Source organism: Stegostoma tigrinum, chromosome 32 (assembly GCF_030684315.1).
Source record: "Stegostoma tigrinum isolate sSteTig4 chromosome 32, sSteTig4.hap1, whole genome shotgun sequence".
In the NCBI taxonomy this organism is placed as follows: Eukaryota; Metazoa; Chordata; class Chondrichthyes; order Orectolobiformes; family Stegostomatidae; genus Stegostoma; species Stegostoma tigrinum.
This window is the reverse complement of record NC_081385.1, coordinates 8,491,340-8,507,464: the sequence shown is the minus strand read 5'-3', so window position 1 is coordinate 8,507,464 and position 16,125 is coordinate 8,491,340. Positions and strand designations below refer to the sequence as shown.

The window sequence follows — 16,125 nt, the reverse complement described above, 5'->3', positions numbered from 1 at the left end:
AGCTTTTGGAACTTTCTTCCCCAAAAAACAGTGAAAACAAAGTGCTTGATTATTTTTGAAGGAGTTGTAATGGATTCTTAACCATCCAGAGATTATCAGGGGCTCACAGGAATGTGGAGTATCAGATCAGCCATAATCTAACTGAATGGCAGAACAAGTTCAAGGGGCTGAATGGTCTGCTCCTGCTCTTAATTTGTATTTTCATATAAATGCAATCAGAAGGAAGTAAATAACATATCAAATAGGAACAAATCCTCCACCTGGGACTCAGCCAATTTGAGTTCAAACATTTGAAATTACTGGTGGTTCCAGACCTAAGGACATGTGGAAAACATGTAGGACACAAAGGAATAGTAATACTATGTAATGGCATGGATTAAGAATTGGTCGACAGAGCGGGAATAAATGGATCTTTTACCAGGTGATAAACCTCTGACTCATGGTCTGCCACTGGAATCAGTCCTTGGGCCTCAGCTATTCACGATATGCATGTTACCTGGATGAAGAAACTAAATGTAATATTTCCAAGTTTGCTGATAGCGCAAAAGTAGGTGGGATTTTGAGTTACAAGGAGGATTCAAGATGATCTAGACAAGTTTAGGGAGTGGGCCTACACATGGCAGGTGTAGTATAGCATGAAGAAATCTGAGGTTATTTACTTGGCGATGTGAAAAGCAGAAAGGCAGGGTATTATTTAAATAGTGCTATCTTGGGAAAGATGAATGTACAAAGGGATCTGGGCATCTTTGTAATCAGTCAATAAGAGTAGACAGGCAGCTGAGGCAAGCATTAGTAAAACGGATGTTATCTTGGCCAATGGGGCTCTTGTGGTGCAATGGTAGTGTCCCTACCTCCGGTTCAGGAGACCTGGATCAAAGTCCCATTTGGTCTACAGGTGTGTAAGAGCATCTCTGAACTGGTTGATTAGAAAATAATGTTGCAAGAGGATATTTGTTGAGACGTTGGGATGTCTTCCTACAGATATATAGGATGTTGGTGTGACTGCACCTGGCATATTGTGTGAAGTTTTGGTTTGCTTACCTTAGTGAAGGAGTTCTTGCCTTAGAAGGAGTGCAACAAAGGTTCATTAGGCTAATACCAAGAATGGCAGCACTTCATTTGAGGAGAGATTGATTTGACTGGATCTGTATTCACTACGGTTGAAAAGAATGAGAGAGGATCTAATTGAAACATATAAAATTCGCACAGGACTGGACAGAGTAGACGCAAGGAGGTTGTTTCCATGGTTGATGAGTTCTACAACTAGGGGACACAGCCTCAGAATACAGGGAAGACCATTTAGAATGAGAAATATTTCGTCACTCACAAAAAATGAACTTGTGGAATTCGCTACCTCAGAAGGCTGTGGAGGCTGAGCCACTGAGTAGGTTCAAGAAAGAGATTGATAAAGCTTTAGATAATAAAGGTATCAAGGGGTATGGAAAGAAAGTGAGAATATGGCTTTGAGATAGAGGATCAGCCATGATCATATTGAATGGCAGAGCAGTCTCAAAGGGCTGAATGGCCTTCTCCTTCTCCTAATTTCTATGTATCTATGACTTGCTTAGGTACTGAATTACAAAGGACAAACTAGCCTCAGGTGCTGGATATTGGAAATGAAAACACAAGAAGGAAACTTCTTGGGGGTTGTTGGAGGGAGGAATATCACAAACAAGGGAACACTGTCTTTAAAATTAGAGTGACACTGATCAGCAGGAGAATCTGTGAGTAGTTTTTTGTTCAGAGTTGCAGAGCTGTGGACCTCTTCTGGGATATAAGGCCTGCTTGGTAAACTGAACCAATGAGAAATGAGATAGATAGATTTTTCTTGGTTATGGGTATCGAGAGATATGGAGGTAAGGCAGGTAAATGGAATTGAGGCACCAATCAGTTGTGATTCATTTAACAGGTTGTGCAAATCTAAGGATCTGAATGAATGCTAGCCTTGTCCGAACCCTTTGCACAGTTTGAGCATGGTGAAACCATTTGACTGTAATGATGTCACATTGGGATTGCCAGATGCAGGGTGCTATACTTACCTGCAAAGTCGGAACAGAGAATTATAAAAAAAAATGTTGGATCTATTGATATAAGCACAAGAGTAAAAGCACAATATCACAAATGCTGTAAATCTGAGCGTAGGTAACATTTAGGGAATCTGACAGCATCTGTGGAGAGAGAAACAGAGTTATCATTTCACATCGAATATGACTGTTCTTCAAAGTAATGTTCAGCTCATAATGTAAGCTCTGTTTCTCTGTGCATAGAAGCTGCAGATCTGCAGAGTATTTCTCGCACTTTCTGTTTATATTGTTGATGTAAGGCCTTTGTCAGAACCCTGAAGCTGACTGCTGTACTTTCATCTGATTAAGATGTAAGACTTGCAAGTAAAAGTCCTTTTACTAGATCCATTTATCTCCCTGCTGCCTGACTACAGTATATCAAAACAATGCTCTTGAGCTTATTTTTTGTTGTAGAAATATTTCTGTTGATACACCTCATTACCATAAATGATACACAGTCTAATCTGAATATTGAGAGTAAATGGATTTTTTGTGCTTGGAGCGCGACTCAGTGCAAAGACATTAAAGAGCAATATTTACTTTGATTGAGTAGGAGAGGAATATGCAAATATTGGGTTTAAGATGAATATATCTTAACCACTTCTTAATGCAGAACATCTCCAAGTCTATAGACAACACAAAGCTGGGGTGAGAGGGTGAACTGTGAGGAGAATGCTGAGATGCTTTAGTATGATTTGGACACATTGAGTGAGTAGGCAAATGCATGGCAGATGAAGTGTAATGTGGATAAATGTGAGGTTATCATTTTGGCAGCAAAAACAGCAAGGCAGATTATTATCTCAATGGCGAAGGATCAGTAAATGGGAAGGTGCAAAAGACCTGGCTGTCATTGTGCACCAGTTGCTGAAGGTATGCATGCAGGTGGAGCAGGCAGCAAGGGAGATAAATGGTATGGTAGTCTTCATAAGCAAGAATGTTGCAGTACAGGAACAGGGATGTCCTGCAGCTGTTGTGCAGGGTGTTGGTGAGACCACACCTGAAATATTGTAGAAAGTTCTTTTCTCCTTATCGCAGGAAAGTAAACTGGCTATGGAGGGAGTGCAACAAATATTTGCAGGACTGATTTCTGGGATGTGATAATGGGAACTGCAGATGCTGGAGATTCCAAGATGACAAAGTGTGGAGCTAGATGAACACAGCAGGCCAAGCAGCATCTCAGGAGCACAAAAGCTGACGTTTCGGGCCTGGACCCTTCATCAGAGAGGGGGAGGGGGAGAGGGAGCTGGAATAAATAGGGAGAGAGGGGGAGGCGGACCGAAGATGGAGAGAAAAGAAGATAGGTAGAGAGGAGAGTATAGGTGAGGAGGTAGGGAGGGGATAGGTCAGTCCAGGAAAGATGGACAGGTCAAGGAGGCGGGTTGAGGTGGTAGGTAGGAAATAGAGGTGTGGCTTGAGGTGGGAGGAAGGGATGGGTGAGAGGAAGAACAGCAACTTCTGTTTTTGTTCAAGGTGGAGATCCTATATAATGATTTGGCAGGTTCATGTAATTTTCTAACTGGAAAATTCAAGGATGAGCAGGAAGGGCTTGCATGAACGAGAGCTTCTTGACATCCAAAGCACGTTTGAGTCAACTAATTATTTCTGAAGTGTAGTTCCAACTGGGAATTGTGCATAGCAAGGCCTCACAAACATCAGAGATAACTAGGATTATAGAGTCCTCGAGTTATACAACATGGAAACAGAACCATCAGTCCAATTCATCCACACTGACCTGATATCCTAAGCTGATCTAGTCCCATTTGCCAGAGTTTGGCTGATATCACTGCAAGTGATTCCTATCCATGTACCCATCCAGATGCCTTTTAAATGTTGAAATTGGGGAAAAGACCTTGGCTGTTCATCTTATCCATGCCCCTCATGATTTTATAAACCTCTATAAGGTCACCCCTCAGCCTCCGACACTAGAGATATAATGGCCCCAGCCTATTCACCCTCTCCCCATAACTCAATTTTTCCAATCCAGGCAACATGCTAAATATTTTCTGCACCCTTTAACACGTAACAACATCTTTTCTATAGCAGAGAGACCAGAAGTAAATGCTGTATTCTAAAAGTGGCCTCACCAATGTCCTATACAGCTGCAACATGGCATCCCAACTCCAAAACTCAATGCACTGACCAATGCAGGCAAGCATACTAACCGACATCTTCACCACCCTGTCTATCTCGTTCAATAATCTGTTTGGTTGTACTGTTGCTTGAGTGATAAATGTTAGTCAGGACAGCCCAGCAGACTCCCCGGAGATAAATGGAAAAGGAAGAGGAAAAAGTGCAGGAGAGAGAGAGAGAGAGAGAGAGAGAGAGAGAGCCAAAACCTGCTGAGGCTAAAAATCTGAAAGAGGGAGTTAATGTTTCAGGTTGAGATGACCTTTCAACAGTTTCAGCTTCCTTAGCCAGAGGGATCAATGAAAGTGAGTATTCATTTGAACATTTGGTACTGAAGGGTTTGAAAGGAAAACACTTGGTTCTAATAAATTTAAGAGCTGTCGCGGTGTTTAGTGTTTGGCTATATACTTATATTGAGAATAAGACATCAGAGATGATCTCATTGAAACCTACAAAATACTGAAAGAGATAGGCAGGCTGGATGCATCTAAGATGTTTGCCCTGTCTGTGGAGTTAAGGGGCACAATTTAAAAATAAGGGAGCTGCTATTTAGTACCAAGACAAAGAGAAATGTGTTTTCTCAGAGGCTTGTGAATCATTGGTGTTCTCTGCCGCAGAGGGCTGTGGAAACTCATCCTTGAGTGCATGTAAGGAAAGGAGTGCCAGATTTCTGATTACCAGCAGTGTACAGGGTTATCGGGATGGTGTAATAAAAAGCATCAGTGTTCAATCAGCCATGTTTGTATTAAATGACAGACCAAGCTCAATGGGCTGAATGTCCCATTACCGTTCCTATGTTGTTTAGGCATTGATTGGATTGAGGTGGATTTAGGAAATTAAAATAACAAAGTATTGGCTTGCCAATAATTGGCATCAGGATGTTCCTTGAAAATTAGATGTACCTTCATCTTGTAGACAATCTTACATGAAACCATGTCTCAAACAAGAGGATTTTCCACTTGACAAAGGTTCCGGTGCCAAGTAAAACTACATCTAAGTTTGCAAAATCCAGGAGCTTGCAATCAAAAGGGCAATATTTTATTCTTACAATTTGAAACAGACCTTTACTGAAAGTTCACGGCATTTAATATCCTTCCTTAACATAAACATACAGCCAAAACCTGCCAGTAAAGGGTGTGAAGCTGGATGAACACAGCAGGCCAAGCAGCATCAGCATCAAAATATTTTTCCGAAGAAGGGTCCCGACCTGAAACATCGAGCTTTCCTGCTCCTCTGATGCTGCTTGGCCTGCTGTGTTCATCCAGCTTCACACCGTGTTGTCGCAGATTCTCCAGCATCAGCCGTTCCTACTATCTCAGTAAATGGTGCGGAACTCTTTGTAGGGTATTCTAATCGTGTCCTTGCGCAGGGACTAATAATGATTTAAACAGTGAGTCCTGATGATATAAATGGCCATGAGGAGTTACTGAACATTGAGTCAATTAACAGGCTCAGTTGATACTAAATCATTGCTGTGTTTATGATTAAATGCTTATGAATGATAAATCATTTCCTGACAGTTAGGATCAGTAAACCATTCAAGCAGGTACTCATTGTTAAGCAAATTCTATTCTAAAAAAATGGACTGTAATGAATGGAGCAAAACAAAATTACGTTTGTATTAATTTTATTCATTACTTTTTATTCCTAAAAGCAGACCCGCTGTATGATGGCTCTTGAAATAAACGTACAGAAAAGTATAAACTTATTTGTAATTTATGTCACAGAGTCACAACTGTGTCCACACAAGATAAAATAGCTTACATGGCATGTAACTATGATGATGACACTGTTACTCAAAGGGGAGATATCCTCTTTTAAAAGAGTCTCGAATGGAATAAAGTCTGCAACAGAGGTCTGTAAACCAGGCAACAGAGAGTGTTGATGAGGAAAATGCCATCTATGTGGACTTTCAAACAGTACTTGATGAAGAACAGACCTTGTCAAAAAAAAACATTTCAATGGAATAAAAGGTTCAGAGAAAGCATGGATACAATATTGACAGGGAGCAGAGGGTAGCAGTGAGTGATTGCTTGTCATGCTGGAGGAAAATATGGTGTGGAATCAGTATTAGAGCCATTACCTTTCTTCATATATTTTCACAACCTACTTATGGGCCTGCAGCTCACCTTTTCAGAATTGGTGGATTCTGCCGGACCCAAAAGTATTGAGAATGGAGTGAATAGTGATAGGCTTCAAGAGGACTGATAGGACGGTGGAATTGGCAGATGTGGCACATAAAATCTTCCACAGGGAAATGTGAAGTGATACCTTTTGGCAGGAAGAATGAGGAGCAGCAATACAGTATACACATCCTAAAGAGTGAAGGAGACGGTGTAACTAGAGCCATTGAGTTCAAAGCTAAGGAAGTTCAGGTGCACATTTATAAAGGGTTCTGGCTCAACTTGAATTCTTGTGTTTAATTTTTGGCACTGCACTAGAAGAAAAACGTGATGGTACAACGGTTTGAAAAAGATTTAAGAGAATAATGACAGGAATAAATGATTATTGTCCTCAGCTCAATCAGATGTGGCTGTTAGAGGGCAGGTGATGCTGGTTTAGTGATTGTTACTGGACTACTAACCCAGAACCCCAGGCTGGTGAGTCAATTTCTGGAGATGGAGACGGAGTGGCCCAGGAAGGGGAGAGAGGTGCCAGAACTAGTCCAGGTGAATTTGATGGTGGCATGGAAGGTACTGGTGAAGTTGACGAACCAGTTGAGCACCTCAACAAATAGGCATGGAGGCAGAAGCGGCAGAAAAAAGAGCTCAACATCATGGTGTGCATGGAATTTGTTTAAATGTGGGCGCAGGGGAATAAAATCAACTTTTCCAACACCTTCCACCCTGCCCTCAAATTCACCAGCATGTTGTCAGGGTTGGGGGGCTTGGAGGGTTTGAGCTAGCTGAGTAGGCTGGGGCTATTTTCTCTAAAGCGTCAGAGGCTGAGGGGTGATAGAAGTTTATGAAATCAGGAGGGGTATGAATAGGATGAATAGCCAAGGTCTGTTCCCCGGGGTAGGAGAGTCCTAAACTAGATGACAAAAGTTTAAGATGACAGGGCAAAGGTTTACAAAAGACTTAAGGGCCAACTTTTTCACGCAGAGGGTGGTGTGTGTATGCAATGAGTTGCCAGAAGAAATGGTGGAGGCTGGTACAATTACAAAATTTAAAAGGCGTCTGCATGAGTTTACGAATAGGAAGGGTTTAGAGGTGTATAGACCGAATGCTGTCACATGAGACTAGATTAATTTAGGACATCCGGTTTGCATTGACATGTTAGACAGAGAGCATGTTTAAATACTATATATCTCTATGTACCTCTGTGTTAAAGATAACCAAAGACTGTATTTTTAGGAAAAGAATTCTAATGGCTCACAACCTTCAGCAAAAATTTAATCATCCTTATCTTGTCGCAAATGAGTGATCCCTTACTTTAAAATAGTTCTACTTTCAGATTCTCCCTCAAGTGGTAATAACCTTTCCATGCTTAACCTCATTAGACCCCTCGGGATCTTGTGTCTTTCATTTAAGTCATTTCTTACTCTTCTAAACTCCAGTGGATAGAGGCATAGACATTCTAGATATTAGCCGTGAAGACCTTTTCCTTCAAAAACTGCTTGCAACAGATTTTCACCCTTCCTGAAATAAGGAGATTTATTCTTTACACAGTACCCCATTTGTGGTCTTAGTTGAAATATAACCTCTACACTTTTGTATTCAATTCCACTTGAAATAAACAACAACATTCTAATAGTTTTCCTAATTATTTGCTGTGTCTATATATCAAGTTATTGCAATACACGCATTCAAACACCCAGATCCCTCCGCATGTCAGAGCTTGGTAATCTCTCACCAAGTAAATAGTGCACTTTTTATTTCTTCCTGCCTGCCGAAATAAACAGTTTCACATTTTCCTATAAGGCATTCTATTGGCTACATCTTTTCACAGTCACTTCTCCTAACTGTACCCATTTAAGCCTTCTTATGTCCACTTTTACAATTTACTTTCCTATCTACCTTTCTGCTGTTCCATAGTTAGCAACCATACTTTCAGTCCCTTCAACACATTGATTTAAGTTGTAAAACACTGAGATCCAGCAGTAATCCCTGTGGCATAACACTCTTTACGTCTTGCCAACCAGAAAATGACCCATCGATACATACACTCTGGTGCATGTTAACTAGCCAGTCTTCTATCTGTGTTAACATTTTAAGACCTATACCATGAGCTTTTTTTATCAACAATAACTTTTGCTATGGCACATTATCAAATATCTCGGGAAATCTGAATACAATGCATCCACCCATTCCCCATCATCCACAGCATTTATTACATCTGCAAAGAATATCAATAAATTATTTTCCTTTATTCATTTGTGGGACGTCAAGTTGACCGGCCATTATATATTGGCTGTCCCTAGTTGCCCCTGAGAAGATGGTGGTGAACTCCCTTCTTGAACTGTTGCTGTCCATGTGCCGTAGGTGGATCCACAGTGTCATTATGGAGGGATTTCCAGGATTTTGACCCAGCGACATTGGAGGAATGGCAAAGTATTTCCAAATTAGGGTGGTGAGTAGTTTGGAGGGAAACTTGCAGGTAGGGGTGTTCCCATGTATCATCTATAATTTCCCCCACTCAAAACCATGTTCACTGCACCTGAATGTCTGGAGTAACATGACAGACATTATGCTAACTAGCCTGAAGTTTCCTGCTTTCTGTTTCCTTTCGTTTTGAGTAAAAGTATTCAATTCACTGTTTCCCAAACTCCAAAGCTTTCTGCAAATCTAAGGAATTATGGAAAATTCACTGCATGGACTACCTCATGAGCAAATTCTTTTAAGACCCTGGAGTGAAGCCCATCAGGAACTGGAGATTTCTCAGCTGAGGTTCTAACAATTTGCTCAGCACCAATTTCCTGGTGATTGCAATTTTCTCCCTTCTATTTGAGATTTACAACTATCCCTGAGATATTACTGTATCTTCTCCAGTGAAAAAAATTGCAAGTACCTGTTCAATTAATCTGCCATTTCCTTATTTTCCATTATCAATACCCAAGTTCGCTCCCTTTAGGACCAAAACTCATCTTGTTAACTCTTTCCTTTCTTAAATATCTACATAAACTCTTACTACTTGTTTTAGATTTCTAGCTAGCTTTCTCTTGTACTGGAATTTTCCCCTCCTCATTAATCGTTTAGTCATGAGTTTCTTTTTTTAATGTTCTGTTCAGTCTTCTGGTTTGACACCCATCTTGGCACAATTTTTTAAATTAAATTTGATGCTATCTCTTATTTTTAGTTAGCCACACATGGGTTAGGGTTGGGATTAGAACTTCTCTTTCTTGTTAGAATGTATCAAGCTTGTCAATTATGAAACATCCCCTTAGATGTCTGCTATTGCATCTCTGTTGACCTATCCTTTAACATAATTTAATTTGTTCACTTTAGCCAGCTCTGTTTTCAAGCTGTCATAATTGCCCTTATTTAAGGTCTCAGCTTCAACAGGGAATTTTGTGGGGAAATTCCCTTGAGGACGTGCTCCACTTGACTCAGGAATTTCTGGTTAGGTCTTGAACTATATTTTGTGCTTTGAAAGCTCACAAGCTTGAAATGGAAACATAGCCTATTAAGGGGTTAAGTGACAAGAATGTAAAAATATATTTAAAAAACTGCAGCAAACAAAGCTGTTCCTGGTTGTCATGGGTGCCAGCTCCCCAGCGTAGATCACTATTATTCAGTATGATCTGCGTCTTGTGAATGCCAATCTGCTGATGTGCTGAAAGTCTCAGGAGCTCTGTGCTCCAAATAAATCTTCACTAAGACACATCAGTCACTGCAGTCTAATTAAGATAATGCTGTTTTCTAATTCTTCACAGGCAAGGGGCAGACTTAGAGCACTATACATGTCCCCATCGTTTTCTTGACTGCCAAAGTCAAGGAAATTCACTAAACAAATTGACCTCTGTGTCTGGAGGCTTATTGAGATTAAAAGAAGGGGCAGTTTGCTTTTGCTTGAAATCAGATCTGACCATCAGGCTGCAACCAAGCCAGAATGGAGACTGCCAGAATTGTGTGATCCATTCAGTCTTTTTTTTGTCTGTGCCCTCTACTTGTGTACAAATACTAGTAATCAGGGCAGTCCAAGGCTTTAGGAACAACTTGTCCAAATCATAACATGCATTTCTGTCACAGCTTTACATGTCCTTATAACATTTCAAAGCTAGTGAATGATATTGAAGTCTAGTCATTGCTTTAGGATGCACAGCAGCCAATTTTGGCACAGCAAGCTGTCACAAGTAGCAATGGTAAATGACCAGTTTAAATTGAAAATTAAATATGAACCAAGAGATTTCCATATTTTTCCTTGTTTGGTAAAGACTAATTTCATTTAATTAACTTTATTGAGATTTTAATGCATTTATAGGTAGGTTAGATGAGGGCAATGCAGTTGATGTTGTGTACACGGACATCTGAAGGCAATTGCTACAGTACAACAACAGATTTACCAACAAGTTGAAGGCTATGGCATAAAAGTGTTGGTGGCAGCATGAATTCCAAGTTGGCTGACTGGTTGGAAGCAATAAGTTGCTTAGTTTTTTTTTCAGACTGAAGGGCAGTAGAGAGTGGGGTTCACCAAGGGTTGATTTAAGAACTCTTCCTTTATGCCATCTCTATTAATGATGAAGGTCCTGTATTGAGAACCGAGGAAGTCAGGGATAGACTTCAAGAGGACATAGATAAGCTGCTGAAATAGACGGAAAGGTGGCAAATTTAATTTAGATGAAATTTTTCAGCAGATGTGGGAGAAGAGAGATGCTTGTCTACATGCATGGAATGTTCCAGGTTTCAGGTCAGGTTGGCAAAGCAGTTAAAAAGTAATTCAGGACATTGGACTGTACTTATAGAGCCCCAGAGCTCAAAAGCAAGGATCGCTGATTTGAACTCAGGTGGAATATAGAGTTTAACTCTGGTTTTAGAGTACAGGAAATATTCAAAACATGATTTAAGGTTAAAGGGTTTCAGTTTTCCAGAAAGAATAAAAAAGCTTGAGATGCTCGGCTCTGAGAAAAGAAAAGTGTGGGGAGTTTAATAGAGGTTCAAAATCAGGAGGGGTCCAAATAGGACAGATAGAGACAAGCCAGAGCTGTTGGCAGAAAGTTTGAGTACTATTGGACATCGATTTAAGACAACTTATGAAAGGACCAACAGCAACATAATGAGCAGCTTTTTAATGCAGTGAGTGGTTAGGATCTGGGATATATGGCCTGAGAGCATACTGGAGGCAGATTCAGTGACAAATTGGGGATGAAAGTTACTCTTGCAGAAAGCTAGCATGGAAATGATGGGCCAAGTGGCCTCCTTCTGTGCTGTAACTTTTCAATGATTGACGTGATCCTTTACATTGAACTGATTGAGAGTCTCCATTTCACATTTCAGGCAAATGATGACGCCTCTGAAAATGCAGTGTTTCCTCAGCACTGCGCTGAAATGTCAGCTCAGATCAAGTGCTAAAGTCCTTGGAATGCTTACAACCCTCTGACTCAGAGATGAGAATGCCGCCATGGAGATGAGCTGACACCAGGAATGCCCAGCCTTAACTGACGCCTTACTTAAACTGCAGAGCTGTGACACAGTCAGACTATTGATGCTTTGGATTCATCCCATTCACATTATGGGATCAGGTTCAGAGCATCAGGAACAACACTGTAACAATATGCTTTTGGCTGGAGGCCCTGCTTGATTGTATAGAGGGGAAGAAAAATTCAGGCCAGGCCTGTTTCAAACCACAATGAGCTAAATGGCAACCATTCACGTTTTCTGTTGGCAGCAACTACTACCCTATGTGAGAGAGGAACAAAGGCTCATGCTTCATCCCTCTGGTAGAACGTTTTCCACTTCACTTCATGTTGGACATGAGGCATTAATTCTGCTTCTCACCTCACAGCTGCTACCAGACCTGCTGGGTTTATCCATCCCTTTGTGTTCTTATTTCTGATTTCCACCTCACCTGTCGTACGCGCCTGTCCCTGTAGACAGGGCTACAGCAATGTGAGCAAGGCAGATGTTCCAAAGAGATTGCCAGGGGATAGCATTCACCATGTGTGGAAGTCAACAAGGCAGCAGGTTGCCGATGTGTACCGAGAATAGCACAGTGCCAACAAACAGTGAAGCTGTTTGCATGAACTCATTGTGAATGAGCCCGGGTAGTTTTGACATGTCTGTTGACTTTATGGAAGAAATATCTCGCATTAATTTGGCGAGGCCAACAAGCAGAGTTTGATCTGCTCATTATTAATTCATCAAGAGATTGGCAAGCCTGCTGACAGTTGACGTTTGAATTGTTAAAAGGCAGGAAGGTGGGACTAACCTTTTTCAGAGACCTGACACACTCACGAGGGGTCAAGAGACTCCATGTTGCAAAATTCTGTGCTTCTAAACTAGAGGGTGATATGAGAAAATCATTCTCACACAGCACTTTGGCGGGGTCTGACATGTGCTGCCTGCAAATGTGGTGGAGGCAGGGTTCAGTTGAGGCGTTCAAAAGGATGTTAGATCTTTCTATCCCCACCTATCTTTCTATCCCCTCCTTACCCCCTCCCTCCACCTTATCTTCTGCATATAAACTGACATTTTCCAAGATACCATCAGTTCTGAGGAAGGGTCAACAGACCCAAAACATTTGCTCTGATTTTTCTTCATATATGCTGCCGGACTTACTGTGTTCAGGGACATGGAGATAAGGCAGGAGATTGGCACTAGATAATGGAGCTGTGCAGGTGCAATGGTCTGAATAGTCTCCTTCTGCACTGTAATCATTCTGTGATTCTAAAAGTGAAAAGTGAAGCTCAGCTTCGAATGGTTTTGTGGTTAATTGCTGTATCATTGAGCCATATGTATCCAGAAGACCCAAACTTTGCCTTTGCTGTGTGAGTTGGCATTGGCAAGGCTTGGGCACATTAATTTGACCTCAGTACCTTTGGACTAGGGAGGATCAGCTATAGGAAAGACATTGTTAAATATGAAAGAGTTCAGAAAATCTTTACAAGGACAGTGCTGGTGTTGGAAAGTTTGGGCTCTGGGGAGAGTCTGAAGAGGCTGGGGCTGTTTTCCCTGAAGCATCAGAGGCTGAGGGGTGACCTTATAGAGGTTTATAAAACCATGAGGGGCATGGATAGAATGAACAGTCAAGGTGTTTTTCCCAAGGTATGGGAGCCCAAGCCTAGAGGGTGTAGGTTTAAAGTGAGAGGGGGAAGATTTAAAAGTGACTTGAAAGGCAGATTTTTCACATAGAGGGTGGTGCGTGTATGAAATGAGCTGCCAGAGGAAGTGATGGAGGATGGTACAATTTCGATATTTAAGAGGCATCTGGATGGGTACATGAATAGGAAGGGCTTAGAGGGATACTGTCCGAATGCAGGCAAATGAGACTAGATTAGGATATGTGGCCAGCATGGACAAGTTGGACCAAAGGGCCTGTTTCTGTGCTGTACATCTCTATGGCCCTATAACAGAAGCTTGATGAGGAGAAAAGGTAATTTGGGTGTGAAGCTGCCCACCACCCAGTGTCCCAGGGGCAAGACCTAGATGGGAAAGTTTGTAAATATTCTTTTTGTGCAACATTAGTCACTGGCAACAATTATTGCCCTCCCTAATTGCCCTTGAATCGAGTGACTTGTGAGGCTACTTTAGAGGGCAATTAAGAGTCAACCCAATTGAGTTATGTCAGGAATTACATAGGCTGGTTCTGGTAAGAACAGCAAATTTCCTTCCCTATAGACCATTTGTGAACCAGATAGTTTTCAACAGCAATCAACATCATCACAGTCGCTGAGACTGGCTTTATATTTCAGATTTTATTAGTAAAGTTTAATTTCTACCAGCTATCAATTATTTAGGGAGAGTCAGCATGGATTCATAACGGGTTGGTCATGCCTGACAAGCCTTGAAAGAGTTTTTTGAAGAGGTGACAAAGGTGGACAGAGGTGAGTCAATGGATCTTTTTCATGTGGACTTCTAGAAGATTTTTGAGGAAGTCCCACACAAGAGATTGTTAGTTAAGATGGAAGCCCATGGAATTGAGGGCAAAATACTGACATGGATAGGAAATTGGTTATGTGGCAGGCACCAGAGATTTGAAATAATGAGTAAGTACTCAAATTTGTAGGACCTGACGAGCAGTACCCCGCAGAGATCTGTTTTGGGGCCTCAATTATTTGCAGTATTCATTCAAGGCATAATAGGTCACATATCCAAATCTGTTGACAACTCAAAATTGGGCAGTATTATGGACAGTGTTGACGACAGCAGACCCAAAACGTTTGCTCTGATTTTTCTTCACAGATGCTGCCAAACTTACTGAGCTTTTCCAGCAACTTCTGTCTTTGTTCCTGATTTACAGCATCTGCAGTTTTTTCGGCTTTTATTTCGGATATTGATAGGTTGGATGAACGGGCAAAACTACAGCAGATGGATTTTAAAATAAGCAAGTATGCGGTTATCCATTTCAGACTGAGAAAGCATAGATCAGGGTATCTTTTGGAAGGCACAAAGTTGAATCCAGTGGATTCCAACAAGATTTGGGGGTTCAGGTGCATTGCTGCTTGAAATGCCACTAAAAACCTACAGAGAGTAGTCCAGAAAGCTGATGGAATGCTAGTCTTCATATATAAAGGATCGGAGTATGAGGATGCAGACATTTTGCTGCAGTTATACAAAATCCTAGTTGGGCCCCATTTAGAGTACTGCGAGCAGGTCTGTGCACCACCCCTGACAAAGGGTGTTTTAGCCCTTGAGGAAGTTCATCACAGGTTTACAAGATGGTAAGGGTTAAGTTATGAGGAGAGATTAGACAAATTAGGCCTTTATTCTCTAGAATTTAGAATGTTAAGTGGTGATCTAATCAATGTTTTCAGGTAATTAACATGGAAAGACAGGTTAGATTATAATAAATTACTTCCACTGACTGAAGATTCTAGAACCGGGAGCATAGTCTAAGAATTACAGACAGGCCATTCAGGACAGATGTTAGAAAGCACTTTCATATACAAAGAACTCACTTCCTCAGCTGGCGGGTGATGCTCTTTCAATTGTTAAGTTTAAATCTGAGATAGACGTTTTTATTGAGCAAGATTATGAATGGATTTGGACCCAAGGCAGGCAAATTGAGTTAAGCCACAAATTAGCAGAGCAGTTAGGTTGAACGGCCTACTGCTGCTCCTATGAACTGATATGAGCCCATGTCTCCAGAGTATTGTCCTGTACAGCTCGACACCACTATGCCATCATCTTCCCGAATATTGTATAAGCTTTTGGAGAGCTTCCACTAGCCAGAATGTTTACATCAATATGAGCTGTCTCTTCGAAGAAGGAGGAAGAGAAGAAAACTAGAAGGACAGTGACAATGCTATTTCCAAAACCAATTGTTGACTGAATTAAGCGTTGACTCCAGCCTACAGGGAATGTGCCAGCATAAATACAAGAGGAACAAAAACAGAAGTTGCTGGAAAAGCTCAGCAAGTCTGGCAGCATCTGTGAAGAAACACCAGAGTTAATATTTTGGGTCTGGTGACATTTCCTCAGACAGGGTCACCGTTTCTCCGTAAATGCTGCCAGATCTGCTGAGCTTTTCCAGCAACTTCTGTTTTTGTTCCTGATTTTCAGCATCAGGAGCTCTCTCAGTTGTTATTTAAACACACCAGGAGTCTGAATAATCAAATTTGTTAATGTCTTGACATTTTGCTTCTGATAACGCTTGGAAAAGTTTGCATGCAAAGAAATGTAGCGTATTCAGAGCTCCAAAGGAGCAGTTTGCTATAATTTGAAGATTTGAAACAAAACACAGTTTGACACTTGCCGAGGGTCACATTTGAGCTAAAAGGCTATTGAAACCTGATTAACATTTCATCAATAGGACCTATTTTTAAATCCAACCCTCA

At 41.2% G+C, this 16,125-nt stretch overlaps 1 protein-coding gene across 1 annotated transcript in view; it reads left to right on the top strand.

Moving 5' to 3' along the window:
• Positions 1 to 16,125, top strand: part of bace1 (beta-secretase 1) — a 134,783-nt gene that overhangs the window by 33,973 nt on the left and 84,685 nt on the right. The window lies entirely within an intron of this gene.